The 18,932-nt window shown below is 33.7% G+C and overlaps 1 pseudogene; it reads right to left on the bottom strand.

Annotated features, from left to right (window-relative positions):
• Positions 1-105: 105 nt before the first annotated feature.
• On the bottom strand, positions 106-17,599 carry LOC149535634 (leucoanthocyanidin reductase pseudogene; annotated as a pseudogene).
• Between the last annotated feature and the right edge of the window lie 1,333 nt (positions 17,600-18,932).

The following is an 18,932-nucleotide window of genomic DNA, read 5'->3' as shown; positions in this document are numbered from 1 at the left end:
TGATTCTCTTATTAAGTTTGTATGGTTGCAATGGGTTTTATAATATAGCAGGTTTACAATTTTGTCTTGAGTTGCATGGTTATATATTTGCAATATCATTTTTTTCTACAAGAGCAGAAAAGATACCAAAAGAATTGAAGCCAAATTCCTGAGTTCTGTGCCATAACCATAATATAGTGTAGTTTTTGGAAGGGAATGCAGGCTCGCAGTATCATATTCTGTGTAATGGTATAAAATGTAACATATTCTTTTGGAAACAGTGGTCAATTTGCAATAGTCTAGACTGCAAGTGCATTTTTATATCGTGTAATTCCAATCAAAATTTTAATAGTCCAGCACATTGATAACATTAATTGTAATAGGCCAGCTCATTTCAAGAGTTAATTGTAATTCCCTCTTTTTAAAAGAGCCTGTAACATTATTGATCATGGCATTATAATTTATGTAAATGAAAGTTTACAGTGGTTTCCTACTATCTACCATAGTAGTAAAAATCTTCTTAGTAAAAAAAAGGCAAACGAAAAGATTCAAAAATTATCGAACTATCATGAATCAATCAAGAAAAAATCATATTTTCAACACACGTAAAATAAAGATGAAAAAATTAACAAAACATGGTTTTATAGAATAGAGATACAAAAATAAAATAAAATGAAAGCTTATTCCACAAACTATGAGATACATTTTTTTTAATTTATGTTCATATTGTATTTGATTAAATTGTATTGCACAATACATACTACACACTGCATAAATGATAACTAATTGTTGATAGTTGTAAGGCCCACACTAGTACTCGTGTCTAGATCTTGATAAAATAAAACTAGTTAGGAGATAATTGAGTTATGCTTTATACTTTGTTTTATTGCAAATCATGATTTAAGGGTTCCTATAGGAGACTAACGTGGATTTTGATATTCTATCTAGTAACATTAGGTCTATAAAATAAGACCACATGGACATGAGATTTAAAATGTTTAAGACAAGAACCTGACCATGAGACACTATGGACGATTTACTAGGCAGTTAGGAAGGATAAAATAACATTCAACCTACTAGGAACAACTATGAGTATAGGTTATGATGATAATCACATACATGGCTATGTTTGAAACTTGGTTCTAAATTATTATGACATAATTACTAAAACATTCTAACAGTCTAAGGAGTTAAACTTAATCAAGTTACTAGTTAACCAGTCGGTACAAATCCATTTTATATTGTTTCTATGATTTACTAAAGATGATTCAGAGTTTCATTGTTATGTAAGAAAGAGTTGTGATGATACTCTAATTGAAAATAATTTATATTTAGAAAGATTATTGTTGATCCACATATTTGATATTTCAATGTTTTAAATCTTTTATGGGAATGATAATGAAATGTTTTGAATATGCACTTAGATGAAAGTTAAATGGAATATGTTGTTGCAATTACTTAGAATAGAAATGATTAGATGATACTTACTTGTATACGTTAATGAGTAGTACGAGATATTGGATTTATGTTGTATGTGTTTGTATGGATCATGTATTATCTTATTGGGTTACTAATGTTTAAGTTGAGTGTGCAGGAAAGTGGAACCATGGTGATTAATGGGGGAAACAAGGTTCAATCTTATGTGAACACGGTTAAGCCAAGGTGAATCTTTGGAAGATTCAAAACCTCGTTTTATTTTGTTTATTTCATACTGTGATTGTGTATGAGTGTTATAGTTAGAGAGCATGGTTGATTAGTGACATGTCATCATAATGTGTGAAGTGTTTTTATGTGTATGTGTGTGTCATTTGACACTTGTTTTGTCTATGGGCAAATGACATGTCAAATAGGATTCTTTGGCATGAAGTCACTCGACCTAAGCCTAATCCTCATTGCGAAATCAAGTAAACCACCTTGGAGAGTGTTAGGAAGAATCACTTTCTTGACGGAATGCAAGTTACAAGTGATAGGAATTTTTAGAGAGCCTAAGTGATTCTTAAGTGCTAATTTTGTGAAAACAAGTCACCCACATGGTAATAGTATGGGTTGGGGGGGGTTAAATATGATCATAAGTAAGTCTAGGGGACCTAGGGGACCCTCAAAAAGAGTCATTTCCAAGCCAATTCGAAAATCATATTGTAACCTAACTTCTTTCCTCATAACACCACTTGGTTAAGTCCTCATTGGTGGAAAAACACAAGAGTAAAAGAGGTAGGTGAGGATGAAAGTGGAAGTCTATATAGGGAAGTTATGCCAATCTTGGGGGGGACTCACCCACTCTCTAATTTGAGAGACAACCAAGGAATGGAAAGGAGAAGTTGGAAATCCAAGCAGGAAGAGGTCTTCACTCCATTGCCATAGCTTGTAAGCAGGTTAGTCCTTCATGCCATGCTTTCTTTATATCTCATAGCTGAAATGGAAAATTGTAAGAGTGCCTTTGGTAGGAGTGTTCTTGGTATTCTTGTGTTGTGATAATGTGATGTACTCTTGAAAATTTCTGGTGTTATTTCTACTTGGTTTTGTTTTCTTCTTTGTGCTTGAGCATTGTTATGGGTGTGGGACTTGCACTCACCCTTGTGGGAAGGGAAGAGGAGTCCAGGGTGAATGGGCAGCAGTTGGATTGCATAGTTGAGGACCTTGGAGTATGGGCTCCATTGTATGCCATTGTCATATTCATATTTTGCCTTGGGAGAGAAAAAAAAAAGAAAAGGAGAAATGGTGAGGAAGGAAGTAACTGGAGTATGGGTTTGTAGGAAGCAAAAGTTGTTGGTTGTGTGTGGTGGAGGATGTTGTGTTGGCAGTGTGTGTGGTGGAAGATGTTTATGAAGCCCCGAAAGGGCATGATATTATGAAGCCCCGAAAGGGCCTGGTATTTTGTTGATTTAGCCCCGAAAGGGTATGATTTTTATGGAAGATATGATATGAAATGGTAAACCTCCTTGTGTTTCCACCTTCTCCCAATGTTTATGATTCCATTTGCGAATCATTGTGCAAGCCTTGGTTGGGAATTGTTAATGTGTTGTTAAACTATGATTTTCATGTTGGATTCTTGTTATTATGATGATGTTTGAATGTATCCCCGTTGAGCCTTGTTTCCCCTAGCGCGGGGGTGGTCTCTTTGAGGCCTAGGTTGGGAGGTGAGCCTCCATGGTTCCCTAGTTGTTTCTCTTTGTGCAGGTATTCTTTGGAGAGTTTTGGAAACCTGATGTTATGGAGTCAATTTCTTGTTTAGGAGCAGATGTATTATTATTGTGTTAAGTGGAGAGAAATCCTCCTTAGTTATGTGAAAGAAATTGTATTGTAGAGTGTGGTGTTGCTTCTATTTCATATGTTCTGAAGAAGAGAAGTTGATGTAACAGTATTATATATGATCTTTCTATTGTGCTCATGTTGATAAAAATTCATGCTTGATATTGTATTGAAAGAAATTTGCAAGGATCATATTAGAGAGGTTATGTTTCTTAGATGTTGTTCCATTTATAATGAATAGGAATATGCAGGAAGGAGAATTTGAGTATCTTGAGATAACAATAGGACTGAAACTGAACTTGCCACCTTGTTAGTTTATTTCTCTATTGTATAAGGAATGATTAAAAATTTGATGTTAGTATTGAAATTGCTAATGAAGTAAGGTATGCAATTGATAGAAGGAATGGTAGATAGTTTACATCTTAGTATTAAGTGATATCAAAGGAAATGGAGACACTTGATGTATTAAAAGTTAGCTCAATACTTCCTAAGTTCTATCTTTTTCAAATTTGAATTCACTAGCATGTTTTTCTCTATGTTGATTTAAACAAAATCCTTTGTACAAAGAATTTAATAAGTTTATAAATTTAATTGGTAAGAACAAGTTGAATAATTCATAGTATGTCATTATAATAACTCATGGAGGATGATCTCTTTAATGGAAAAGAAAATCAGAATAATACACATAAGTATAAAGAACATAAAAACTAACTAGCTGAAGGTGCTCATTTATCTCTGGAATTTATATGGAAAGGTAACTAATTTCCTCTTTCTATTATAGAGGAATATTTTATTGGCTAGAGCCTACATAGGGCTCTAGAGAAATGAGACTTTCCTAGCTAGCAATAATATTCAAATAAACAATGAGCTATATCAAATCACTCTCCATAAAGAACAAATTAATAATAGAAAACAAAAAGGAGGAAGTCTGCATATAATAGTGTTAACATAAATGTTATGCATGATTGCCAGGGCGTCACCTTTTTGAGCATGGCCAAATCAACAACAAAATCTGCAAATATAATGAAAAAACATAAACAAATACAAGTGGCATCCCATTCTAGGCGTACCCTCTAAGGACATGGTGAAAAGTTGCAAGTTGAAATAACCAATGCACATTATTCAAACCTGGACGCTAGCTTTTTGGAGCAAGGGAAAAAGTACTTGAAAAGAAAGACTTTATTTGTGCAGACCATGTCATGATTACCCTTACCTCCTTGGGCAGCGCCTTCTTTATGCATTTAAGGAAGAAAAGACTTTAGGAAACCTTGGGGAGCACACCTTCTTTACCTTTGGCTCCCCACCTACCACCATCTTCACTTTGGATGCCCATGTGGCAAGGAAATAGGTGGCATTTTATTATGTTTAGTTCAAACAAATCTGCCATAGTCAAAAACATGCGTTTGGAAAAAGGTGGTAAGTTTTAAGGGCATGGAAATATGTGATGGGATAGCTTGAAAGGACATAATGATGAATGGCTAAACCCTCTAGCTTAGGTGATTGAAGTAGGAGACAGCAAGATAGGACTAACGAAGTGATGGTGATATTCAAAGAAATTGAATATATAATCATAGGTGAAGTTTAATATTTTATTTAGTTGAATATGATACATGAAATCATAAAGTAGTCCCTATTTTAAAGAAAAACTAGATGTACATAGGCAGATTTGAAATGTAGTTTAATTATCCATTAAATGTGACATAAAACTAGCAAGTCATGGTTGTAGGGATTATTTATATGGGTTATGGATACATAGTCATTTCAATAATTATATTTATATGCTATTTACTTTTAAAAAATGGGTAAAGGAGATTAAAGTGTGTGGATATATATGTTAGTTTATTGATAAGACAATCTTAAACATACTCATGATGTAAGTCTAGACCCTTAGCCTAGGCACATAGATGTAATTTAAGTGGTATTTTAAGTGGGTTTAAATAGTAACTTAGTTTTTGTGTTTGGAATTTAAATATGGCATGTAAATAAAGCTATGTTTTAGTGGTAATTAATATATAAATAGGTTTAATTCTAGTATAAGGATAGAATGGGTAACTAGGGATATGTCTTATATTTCTCTTATTATGTAAGTAGATATATATATAAGTTTAGATTATTTAGGTATATACTATTTAAAATTATATTATATCATTTTGATCTATCTTATTAATTAGTGGTTATTTAGGTCGAGGGTAGTATAGTCAAGATGACCAAGATGGGCACTTAATTTTAAATATGAATTAACAATGTTTTGATGTCAACATAAAGAGATACGAGATTGAACACTAATATGATCAAGATAATAATTGCACAATACTCCAAGCTCCATAGTTGATAATTGAAAATAATAATGTAACCTGTTCGTGAAAAGATGCAAACTAAGAAAGTATAGGCATTGGTAAGGTATAACTATAATAGTAGTAAACTAATAATAGAACATATAATAATAATGGAAACCCGAATACTGATGGAGACACACTGAGTAATAACTCATCCTCTTGTTGCCATCTTCTATGTTATCATCACCACATTCACATGAGATAAATCACATCTACCCATCAGAGTGTCTTGGTTGGAGTGCAGAAAACTAAGGGCTCATAACTTCATTTCCCTAGTAGAGCCTTTTAATCCATTAACGAACCTTAACAACTCCTAGTTAAATACGGATAATGTATCCTTTAATCTTATCGACAACTCCAGTTGGGTAATTATCGAAGCTTCATTGTAAACTCTAAACTTAGCATGCAACTCACACTTTTAATCATACAAAGTAGCAGTCAAATATAACCGCCACCTGATAGGAGTATAATCCTACTTCACAATGCACACAAAACCATTCATCTAGTTAGGAAAACATTAATGTATTCTTCAAAAAAAAAAAAAAAAAAAAAAAAAGTTGGTTGTGTTCTCACATTAAAATTTTATGTTAAAAATTTATGGCATGACAATAGTTTCCAATTACAATTTCCTTTGTATGAAGTCAACCTAAAAACTAACTACAAAGTTGCAAAAAATTCTATGCTCCTTTAGAGTCTTGGGAAGGGTGGGACCTAGGATTTTGATTTGGGGACAATCGTTGGCATAGGTTTAGGGATGGAGCACCTAAAAGGGTCAAGAGGCAATGTCCCTTATAGGGATTTGGGATTAGTACCCTCAGCAAGATTGACAAGCAACATCCCTTTTGTAATACAAGCAACATCACACTACCATTTTTCACAGTGATAGGATGAAAATTGATTGTAAATTAGAGTAGATACAATTCAGACATGTCCTTCACAATTACATAATCATGAACGTTGGCAATTAGTGATTAATCAAAAATCACATTTTTTGGCTTGATCAACACATTCCTCGCAGCATCATATGAAGTTCCTTATACAATTGGCAAATGTGGGCTTAGCAAAAACTTTGGTAAATTAAAAATTGCTTAAGTTTATTTAAAAACAACTTTTTGTTATACATAACAATTTTTCTTCTATCCAAGATTTTACTTGATGTTTTTTCTAGAAGAGATTGTATATGTTTTTTGAATCACAATGTTTTAGATCTCACTCTATGAAAATCATATGGGATCTAGTTATCATCCTCTATATTCATATTAGAGGCTTTGATGTTGGAATTGGGTTAGCAAATAATCATGACGATGACCATAGGGTCTCTTGATAAGTTTTTTGGTGACTAATCTATTTATGTTAAAGTAGGATGTATCAGCATTGACTGTAGTAGAAAAACAAGTTACATAGATGAAAACTTGCATTGTTGCACTTACAGCTGACATTTGACACTTGGAGTTGATATGCACATTTCTTTGAGGTAGGTGATAACAAAGAGCTCATCAATTTTCACTGTGTTATCTTCTGGCTACAAGTATACACCATTCTTCACTATTTTTTATTTATACCTAATACAATTTTATTTTTTAAAATGTTTATCACTACCATAGTTTTTGACAGTTGGCTTCTTTGTATTAATGCCTATAAGGAGCCATTGGATATTGGAAGATAAAGGTTATCAATCTCAGGTAGTTTGTCTACAAGATTTCTTTTGGATTTGGCTGTGTTACATGAAATGCTGAAGTAAGATGCACTGATTTCAACCGATTTTGATTGATTTGTACAGATTCTTATAACCAGTTCCATATATTTAATTACATTTAGACACTATCTTTAAATGCTTTATTTTAGTGTGATACATATTCTATTTAATATTTTTGATATATGATGAAAGTATTATAACATATGGAGGAACAGTCCATGAGTGGTGTGGCCAGTTGAAATGGTTTTAGTTTCAATTTTACACCATTTGATACAAATAATCAATTTACCAATCGACCCCTAGGTTCATTCCATTTGCAGTAAAGTCTTCATTACATAGAAAATTTTCACAAAATCTATGTCAATGCTCACACATCTTCTTGGACTTACGCAAATCTATGTCAATCCTCACACATTTTCTTGGACTTTTGTAGGAACTATGCTTCCCTGTAGCTCTTGTTAAATATGTTATCAACTTGAATTTTCTATTAAAGGCTCTCATGCTGAATTGAAAGCCAGGTAAAGAAAAATATATTATACACTATTTTGTTGGTACCCTGTGCAGCACAACAAACTTGTTCTTACTATAAGAAAATTTTCTTTTCTTTTGTTTCATTGTATATCCTCTGCTTGCACGGAGGTCTCTCCCCATCATTGGATACACTTGATAACATTCGAGCTTTGGATCACATAGAGGAAGTGCGTCTATACACATAAGTATAAACTTTTTTTCCTGCAACACATATAACAACAATTTTAAGTGTTTGCAAGGTATATACTTATGAATAAATATTACATCCTGATTTAAATGTATGAAAACAATTTTCATTCCTTTTAAGCTTCATTCATCTCAAGGTACAATTCACAAACTCAAGAATAGTGGCTTTTTTTCTTCAAGATACCTTTAGGGGAAGAGTATGTGAATGCCCCCTCGTGTTTGGAGTCCAGTTTAGAGGAGATGGCTATTTACACTGCTAAGGTTTGTTGAATCTAATTCTGAATAACATTGCTTGCTATTGTTGAATCTAATCTAATGTATATTTTAACTAGAATTGTAGCTTATATGTTTTGAAATTTTTTTTAGGCCTTGTAGTTTGTATAATTTGATTTCTAGAGAGCTTCTACAGCTAAGCAAGAAGGCCGTTGCACGAGTTATAGCTGCACGCACAGGTATGAAAATTGTTTTTTTAATTCTAATGCATATTTTAACTAGACTTTTGGCTTATATGTTTTGAAATTGCTTTCAGTGGCTCAATGTTGTAAGGTCTCTTGAAATAAGACCTTCAGGCGGTTGGACAAAGTTTTACAAATAATCTTAGGAATAAAGTCAAAGAAAGTGTTTTTAAAATATTAAAGTATTTAGCTAGTTCTAAAAGATTTGTGTACTTTCAACAATTTTTCTTAGTTTGTGAAAGATGTAGACCGAAGTTTTCATAGCCCAATTTTTGCTTCCTACAAAGAATGATCGTGTTAGATAATATAAGTGAAGAAAAAAATAGGGAGACAATTTCTAGATTGTGGTCTAACTTGAAAAGAAAAGGTGATGGAATATGTTATTGTCCTTGCAATATTTGTAAGGGCTTAACCTGTAGAACACTGCTAATCAAAATAGTTAAGAGACATTGTAGGGAGAATGGTCACATTGAAGGGGGGCATGACTATCATCCACTGGTAATTCGTTCATTATATCATTTTAACAATTTATATACATATGAAATCACTTGATGATGAGTTCATGATTGTGGTTTATTTATGTTAATCAATTTTATATAGGTTGATCTTCCTAGGGAAGTACATGATATGAACCACAACAATCTAAAGAATATGGTTTTCGAAGTGGAGGAACATGGAGGTGCAAATATCCAAGGTGAAGATAATGATCCTATGGAAGATGATGATCATGCGCCAGAAAACACAATTGAAGAGGATGGTATAAATACATTGATCCATGACACATCTAGTCCAAGCGTATCTGATCATGATGATGATGATAGCCTCGATGTACCTCTACTTCAGAAGGCATACAAGCCCCTATACAAAGACTCCCAAATAACTCTTCTCTCTGCTGTATTGTTAATGTTGAACTTGAAGTTATGAATGGTTTATCCAACATAAAAATGTCACATATGTTAAGGTATGTCATATATGTCTTTATAGTTAACAAAGGGTGAATAATGTACCACTAATATTGTTTATATTAACAACTTATATTTTTTGCTATAGATTGATAGGCCAATTTCTTGTTTCCATCATCAAATATTCTACCTCGCTCATATCGAGAATTAACTATTGTTATGAAAGATATTGGAATGGAGTATGAAGCAATACATGCTTGTCCTAATGATCATATTATATATTATAAAGAACATGAATTTGCAACACAATGCCCTGTATGTCATACGAGTAGATATCAAATAGATTGACTAAAAAAAAAGGTGCCTCAAAAGGTTCTTTGTTACATCCCCATTATTCCACGAATGCGACAATTATTCAGGTGTAGTAGCTTAGCTCAATTTATGGATTATCATGCACGCAATAGAAGTTGAGATGACATTATTTGAATCCCTGCAGATGGTTCAACATTTATGCACATAGAGAAAAAGTGACAACACTTCAAAGAAGAACCTCATAATCTCAGGCCTTCATTGGCAGCGGACGATGTCAATCCATTTGGAGAGATGAGATCTATTTACTTGGTGTGGCCTATTTTTGTTATAAAAAATAACATTCCTCCATGGATGTCAATAAAGAGGGAGCACATTATGTTGGCAATGATTGTTCTAGGTATCTTATCATTTGATAGTTATTAATTTACATGTACTTACAAATCTTGCAGTAAAATGGTTACAATAATTATTTAATGTTACTGTTCATTCAAGTAGGTAAATATCAAGTAAAAGATATGAATGTATATATTGAGCCTCTTATCGACGAGTTGGTGGAGTTATAAAATTGTGTCACTATGTATGATGTGTCTAGACCAATAGGACAAAGACAATTTCAATTCCATGTAATACTTGCATGGACAATACATGACGACCCAAGGCTAACAAATTTTTGTGGTATGTTATAGTGAATTCAGGTTGTGCACAATAATTCTAATTATAAAAATTAACATATTTAATAATCCAATTACATTATTATCTTGTAGGTCTTCAAACAAAGGGAAAATTTGCATGTCCAGTTTGTGGTCCAAAGATGAAATCTTGTCATTCAAAAAGTTTAGGAAAGCAGGTGTTTGATGAGTGTAGACACTTCCTCCATAGGAATCATAAGTATCAAAGTATGGAAAAACCTCTTTTCAATGGGAAAGAAGAGACTACATCAAAGCCATGAAGAATGACACCTCGCCTATGGAAGTTGGAATATAATAGAATTAATCGTCGAGGTAATGTCGTTCCACCTAATGGTTTATGTTTGTAATTTATATAATTCTATTGTGATTTTTGTTGACTAATTGTGTAATTAATGATTGTGAAGGTCATCAAGGCAATATTGACAACCTTCCAAAGGGACTAAAAAGCTATCCCACACAATTTAGTAGGTTGCCCTACTATGAGCACTTACAAATTGTGCATTTGTTTGATACTATGCATATTGGAAAGAATATAAGAGAGACATTTTGGAAAATATTGCGTGGAAGGCATGACAAAGAAAAAATTGTCAAAATTTGTAATGACATACATGAATCCAATCATGCATTGAAAAATTTCATTCACTCAAATAGCAACAAAGATCAAATTAATATAAGTGCCCTTCCATGGTTATTAACGAAGCAGCAAATTGATACCATAAAAGAAGTCATACAAAAAATTGTATTTCCCATAGGATTTGCTGCGAACATAAACAATCTCATATAAAAAAAAAGTGAATTTGGGCCAGGGCTCAAAACACATGATTGGCATACTTTCATCAAGGTAACTTATGTTCTTCTGTATTTACAATATATTCATAAACTAAATGTATTGTTCGTTATGTTATGTTAGAAAAAATTGAAATGATTGGTTTATAATTACTGCAGTACGTGCTTCCTCTATCTCTCCCAGAGCACTTCAACAATAACATCAAACAAGTGATATACGATCTTGGAAAATATATGAGGTAAGCAGTAATATTTGTTCAATTTTTTGTATATACTTATTATATTCGCGATCTTTTTTTCTTGCTATGTAATCTATTATATGTTATTTTGTAAAGTCTCATATCTATATATTTTTTGTGACTTCAATCTCTTAATGTAGGTGGTTGTCATCTAAAGAAATCCATAAAGAAGATATAAACTATTGAAGAGAAGAATTCCTCATTTAATGTGTGAATTGCAAAAGTGTCTACCTCCAACTTTTTTCAATGCACAGGAACACTACCTCATACACCTAGTTGAGGAGATTGAATTGTGTGGACCTATACACACTAGGTCAATGTGAATGGTTGAGAGGCATTTGAAATCTTTGAAGGATTTGGTTCGACAAAGAGTACATCCTGAGGGTTCTTTGGTAGAGGGATATATGGTATACTAGACTATGGTGTACATTACTGAATATCTTCCTAAGTTTGCATCAAATATCCATGTAGATCGCATTTGGGATCTCGAGCCTTTTAAAAAATTAGGAGGGGAGTACTTGATGGGGAAAGGTATATTGAGGAAAGTGAGAGGTAATAAATTATAAGATGTTATTGCAATAAATTATTTCTTAATCTTCAAAATAAATCGGTTGTAAGTTGTCTATTTTTTTTTTGTACAAGTGCTCGAGAGTGGGATGCACTACTTTGTATATTGCAAACAATCTTGATTGGATGACGGTATGGATTGAACGATGTCAACATTTTGGTCGCACATTAACATGGGAAAGTGTATCTTCACTGGTTAAAGATGCTCATCGTAATGGAGATTCCAATGTTATGCAAAGGGAAATAGATTTAGCATGTGGTTCAAGAGATTTCTAGGTACGTAAAAATTTATTAATCACCCGTATGTTTATCAACTCACGATACAATAATTTTGATATGTTTCACATATTATTGCAGGTTAAACAACACAAGGCTATGTTCTGTAACGGTCAAAATTTTTGTGTCAAAGTGTTGGATGACACGAAGAAAACTTGTGATTAAGGAATAATTGTAGTCTTTCAAGTGACTAATATTTCATCTAGAAACAACTTACATCGTCAAGAGTCTAAAAATCGATACTATGGCATTTTGGATGAGATACTTGAGTGTGACTTTAGTTCCTTCAAATTAGTACTCTTCGTTGTCAAATGGTACAGGCTATGACTTAATCCAAATGATCCTGATAGAACTATTATTGAACATGATAATGGATTTACAATGGTTAATACAAGGTCGTTTGAGCCAGTTGGGGATGAGCCTTATGTTCTTCCAAGCCAATGTGAGCAGGTATTTTACTCAAAGGTTCCACATAAACTAGGTTGGTCATTTGTTGTTAGACATGAATCGAGAGGAAGGCAAATAAAGTATAATGTGATGGAAGAAGAAGATACCAAAGAAGTAGAAGATGATGTAGATGGTGATCATGATCGACAGTTATTGGATGATGTTCCTGACACAAATTTTCATGAAGAAGAAGAAGAATATGATGACGATGATGCTACTACTGATGATGATGAAGAAGATGATGTTAATGTTGATGATGATGTTGATGATGATGATGACGACGACGACGACGACGATGATGACAATGATGGTGAGGATGATGATGATGACAACGACGACGATGATGATAAGGATGACGACGACGACGACGACGACGACGATGATGATGATGATGATGATGATGATGATGATGAGGATGAGGATGATGATGATGGAATTTAGAGGCATGCCATCAATCCTTAATATATTTAATATTCATTTCTTGATAGAAATATATTTGTCTTATATATATGGTTACATAGTTTATTCATTATCTATTTAAAAGCTACAAGTTTCAACTACAACTAGAATACTGCTAATCAAAATTAACTATTAATCTAAATTAATTAAATAAAACTATTTAAAACACATATTGATGCATGAATGTATTGAGCCTTATTTTCTTTCAGGTCAAAAGCATTTGTAAGTGTTTAGTTTAGAAAAGGGAATTTGTTAAATATCTATAAAAGGGAGTTGTACCTAGAATAAAATTCATAGGGAAAACATAATATAAGTGCTTACCCAATTTGTTGGATAATAATTCTGCCTCCGCAGGTGATGCAGAGACCCTAGGTGGCCTTGCAATCATTCATGACAAGAGGGACTTCCATAGTGTTCTCACAACACCAACCAAGCATCTTCATAAGATCCTTCTCCTTGATCCAAGCCAACTCCATAACCTATCTGAGTGCACTCCAAATCCTTATGCCACCTTAGGTTCTACATCTTTGGAATAATCCCATGAATGTCCCTCAATCCATCCAATAGATTCATCCAAGCAATCTAATCAACAAACTATCAAATGCTCACAATGACTCAATAGGCGCCAAACTTGACTTCACCTTAACTAGGTGTTTTCTCTACCTCCACACACATCAAAAAACTTCAAATAGCATGTCCCCAAGGTGACTAAGCCCTCAACTCATTAGTTGATACAAAAACCCAGTTTTAGCCCTTTACTAGGCCTACTTCCCTAGTAGGCTTATAATGTGAGCCTGATTTAAGTGCTTTATTGTGTACCTTTTAATGTTTTTAATTTTTATGTGATGCTAATGATAGATTTGATTATGATTATGATGTGATTATGGTCACGATAATTGAATTACATTTGCAGGAAACTGAACCCCTTTCAGGAGCATCCCGCACAATCTCATGGATTGACAGGTATAAGTCAATACTCCTTATAAAGAGTCTATTTAATACACTTATCAATAGCAAGATTGATGTCTTCTAAGATCTCTCCCATTTGCAGGTACCAGTAAATAGGTATTTGTCAACAGTGTCTTCCTTGAGTGAGGGAAATATAGGAATAGAAGATGAAAGTGAGACATGTAGTTTATCTAGAACAGGGAGATTAACTAGAGGTCAAAGGACTAGAAGAAAATTCAATAAATGCATGAAATTTTTCCTTGCTCAAGGGGGGTCATGTTCTTATGATGATGATACGGAAGGCGACATCGAGGTGCCCTTGAGGTACCAACATCTACAGAAACATTGGGTACCCAAGAAACTTCCTCCAATAAACATTGAATTTTGTGTTAGCGAGAGGATATATCGCATAACACCATCATCACTACATGGTTTGGGCCTATTTTCTATGGACAGCATAAAGGTTTCTTACAACAAAGTTTCTAAATTGATGGAGTATGTTGGACCATGTTACGATTACAAAAGTTGGATGCATATTGTTAAATATAAAAAAAGTATGCGTAGGTATGCTCTCTTGGAAAATTATATACAATAGCAAGACAATAATCAAAGTAAAAGTGTGGCTATATACATTGATGGAAGGATAAAAGAAATCGGGAATATTGTGTGTTTTATAAATAGTACACGACCTGGGTCAACTATAAAGCAACCCAATTGCATATTTGAGGCGCGTGAGGGAAATCATGTATTCATCTATGCGATAAAATCAATACGTGCAAGGGAAGAGCTTCTTATTGATTACAATTTGAACCACATAGATACAAATGAGGCTACTATCATGGGGGTGGTACATACTATTAAACCAACTTCTAATCAATGACTCCAACATACCATTTAGTCAATAAATTTTTGGCTAACATTTTTATACTTGATCCTTGACACAGGGGCACAATATGGAGCAACTACCTAGAGGGGATGTTGGCGATGTTCTCGACTCATCTACACATGAGCAGGTAAAACTCATTGTAATTGTGCAAACTAGATAGAAGAAAAATGTTATTTTTTTAATGTTGTTTTCTTCATTTTTTTGGAGTAATTTTGATAATACCAATACTATTGTTGTCATAGAGGGCCAGTGGTCGGAGGGAGGGAAAGGAACCTGCAGTCCCTGATCAATACCCCCCCCCCCCCCCCCCCTAAGGGGGACCCTTTTTATATTGATTTAGCAGACAACGATGACCCGATCGATTCGACTAAAAAGTTGCTAAAGAAAATTGGTAGAGAAATTTTACGTTTGGTAACCATAAAGCCTACTACTCAGGAAATAAGAGAAAGGGGAGTTGAATTGATGCACACCTCTGAAACCTTAAAAGTAAGTATTAAAGAAATTTTTAGTTATAAAAAGAGTTCAATAATGGTTTTTATGTTATGCTCTTTTATGGCATTAATTAAAATATGGATGTGTTGTCTTTATAGAGTTTTTTGCATGATTTCGAGCCCCGTTCCCATGATGATGGTGCTGCAGGTGTTTCAGGTATATCGCATGTTCCATTCTCCACTTCTGTTTTCCACTAAATATATATAAGAATTATCATAATCATTAACAATGCATGCTCGAACAATCCTTTTTTTAATTCTCTAACAATCTTGTCCATCCTAGTCCACGCGTTCTATATTGATGCATGCTCTAACAATTTTATTCTTCAGCTTCACATCAATTGAATCCTATGATGATGCCACCTCCATCTAGGACAACCACAAATCTCTTTTTGACTCCTGAGTCAGCAACATGCAGCTTACAGGCATCGACTATTGCACCATCTATTGGTACACAAATCCCTCATTTTCTCTCTTATGACAGCAAAAAAATTTTTTCTTTTAAAACTTTTTAACATCAATTATCATTTGTTCTTTTATACTTCATGAAAACTTATGAAACCTATGAAGCTTTTTGCAATAGGAGCTGCAGCATCATTTCTTGGATGTTCCTATGTTCCTAGTACGGGAACGCTGAAGGATATCACATTGATCATCAATGACGATGAAGGCATTCCATTAAAAGTAGCCAAAGTTCTAGGTACTTTAAAGTTATTATTATTCTATAGTGATATAATAGTAATTTAGTTTTTGATCACTCTTCATTGACTAATGATCCCATGATTGTTTTGTAGGGAATGATCTTTTTTGGAGAAAACTTGGTGATGAGTGTTTTCGAATATTCGAGCCCACCATGCGTGCCTAGTGGAACATCATATCCTAACTAAAACCCCAAACCACTATTTTGATTTCATATCATTGCTATAATAGTTTTCCTTTTCATCCATTTCTTGAACTATATTAAAGGTAGCTTCACTTCATTTATGAGTCTAACATGTTTTTTTTTACTTAAAAAGTGGAATAACCAACGCAAACCGTTGAAGGATGATCTTATAGAGAGCATGACCCAACTCTTTGGACCTTGTACATTCGAGAGAAACAAGCTTGTTGAAAAAGTTGGTTTATGTTTGAAGTATATTAGGGACCAGTACAGAAAAAATTTACGGGATAACCCCAGGTACGAGTGTCCACCCTATGTTCCTGAGGCTGAGTGGCAGGCTCTGATTTTGGATGGAAAGTATAAAGCTGACAAGAAAAATAATATTACACCAATGGAGAGTACAAAAAGGTATGTGATACTATTGAGAATCTAATTATGTACTAATTAACCTCTATATTTATACTATCTAACATATTTCAAACTTTTCATAGATTGCCTGACACATCAAAGGCAACAAAGGCAAGACTAGAAAAGCACGCGACACACAAGCTCGGCTCTGGTGGTTTTTCGAAACTTCAAGCAAGAGTTGTAAGTATTAGTCAATGAAAATTTGTATCAAATTTTTTATATAATGTGATGGGGAATGCTAGGACTCCCTTATTTAGCTCATCAATTATAAATAGGTCAATAGAATATAATAACAGTAGTGGATTTTCATATTCAATATAAATATTTCAACAATTGAAGTCAGACTCTACAATCTAGATTAGTGAAGATTCCTTCATTTACTAATATGAAATTATTTAAAATCTCACCCTTGATGTTTCCATCTCCATAGATTTCAAACTGATCTTGGGGAGGAGCAAGCTCAAAGGGATGGGTATGATAAAAGTAAGGCCACCCAGCAATAGAATTGCAGCAGATGTAAGTGTATGGAATTTTGGATGCCTCAATTGCCCTCCTAAAAACTCTCTTTTCTTTGTAAAAGCTTAGCCCTAGTTCTACTAGATTGGCTCTGTCTATATCATGCCCAAATTCTGAAGGAAGAAACCTCTGCATCAAAGTTCAACAATTCTTAAGTCTATTACAGTTAACAAGAATTCGTGGTAATAATGTTAGGGTCCTATGTTCTGACCTTAATAGTGCCAATTTCTTTAATGGTGTCTACAATCTTAAGTCGATCTGTAAGTTGACCACCACCCACAATTGATATAACAATATCAATGCCTTCCATGGCCTTTACCATTGAACTATGATCACTTAAATCTCCCTGCCGAACACCCATTATAATATACATGCACATTAATAAGACCCATTACAGACCACGTAGACATTAATAAAACCCATTACAACAAAATTTTTTACAACTATAATATAGCTCATGATCCCAACCAAATTATACTCATTGATAAGGAGATCACTGACCGAACACCCCTTCTTAACATAATTTCGAAATACCCAACTTCACAACAAGACAGTCAAACATGATTATTTGTGAGATGACCACTATCTAACAATTTAGCAAACAGCTGCAATAGTAGTTACCATGGACAAACAAGCAAAGCTTAACCATATATTCTAAAGCTATATGACCAATCAAAACAATCTATAGTCTGTAAAATCAATATTTTAAACAAGTACACACACTTTACAATTGTGCCATACGTATCTACCACAAAATCTTAGTTATGAATAGAGCTAGTGACATACATAGACAATGTTAACACTAGAATCTTTCAATTCGTGGAGGCACTTTTCTTTGGCAGAATCATGGGCAATGATGGGTCTAATGAGAGCATAGGTAGAATGGCCTGCATTTATAGCTACAAAAGCAACAAAGTGACCAATATAACCAATGGCTCCAATCACTAATATTTTACTTTTCTCTTCGTTCACAAAATCCTCATATGAAGAAATCTCACAAATGGAGGCCATGGTTGAGACTGAATTTTCCTCCAATAGTTGAGAATAAAGACAGTGATGAATGAGGGAATGCAACAACACTTGCAACAATTTTTATTTCCAAAGATCTGAACTAACTCTTACCCAACTTAAGAATTTGGAGAAAATATGTTGGTACAAGAAAAGCATACAAACATGCAACATTTATATAGTAGATTGCTCCATCAAAACTGCTCAATTTTTCTCCTATTATATTGTGATGGATATAGATGATTTGATGTTGATATTTTAACTACCCTCCATTGGTTGATGAAACAATGCAAGTAAAATTCACCATACCACACAAAAATGTAGGGCTCAGAGTTCAAGAGATGCCTCATAGAAGAGGATAAGAGAATTGGCTTCCAACAAGGCTATAGAGACATGGTGGAATGGCTATGAGCTGAAATCAGTGTGGAAGGTTCTAATAATGATGCATCTGAGCCACAGGTAAATAAGCTAAATGAAATTCATTTCAAATTGAATACTTTACCAATTAGTCTATTTGATGTTAAGTTCCAATATAAAGTGAGTATATCTGTTTTAAGAAAGCAATGATAACAATGCGTAGGATGTTGGAATGCAGCTTAACAATCCTTCTACACAATCTGTGGATGCCGAAGGTTCACATGATGTGCATCCCAGTGATGAAGGTATACATTTTCTATTAATTTTTT

Source organism: Cupressus sempervirens, chromosome 10, assembly GCF_028749045.1.
Source record: "Cupressus sempervirens isolate cs-2001-9-10 chromosome 10, ASM2874904v1, whole genome shotgun sequence".
In the NCBI taxonomy this organism is placed as follows: Eukaryota; Viridiplantae; Streptophyta; class Pinopsida; order Cupressales; family Cupressaceae; genus Cupressus; species Cupressus sempervirens.
The sequence above is the reverse complement of the archived record's forward strand: the minus strand, read 5'-3'. Positions and strand labels throughout refer to the sequence as shown.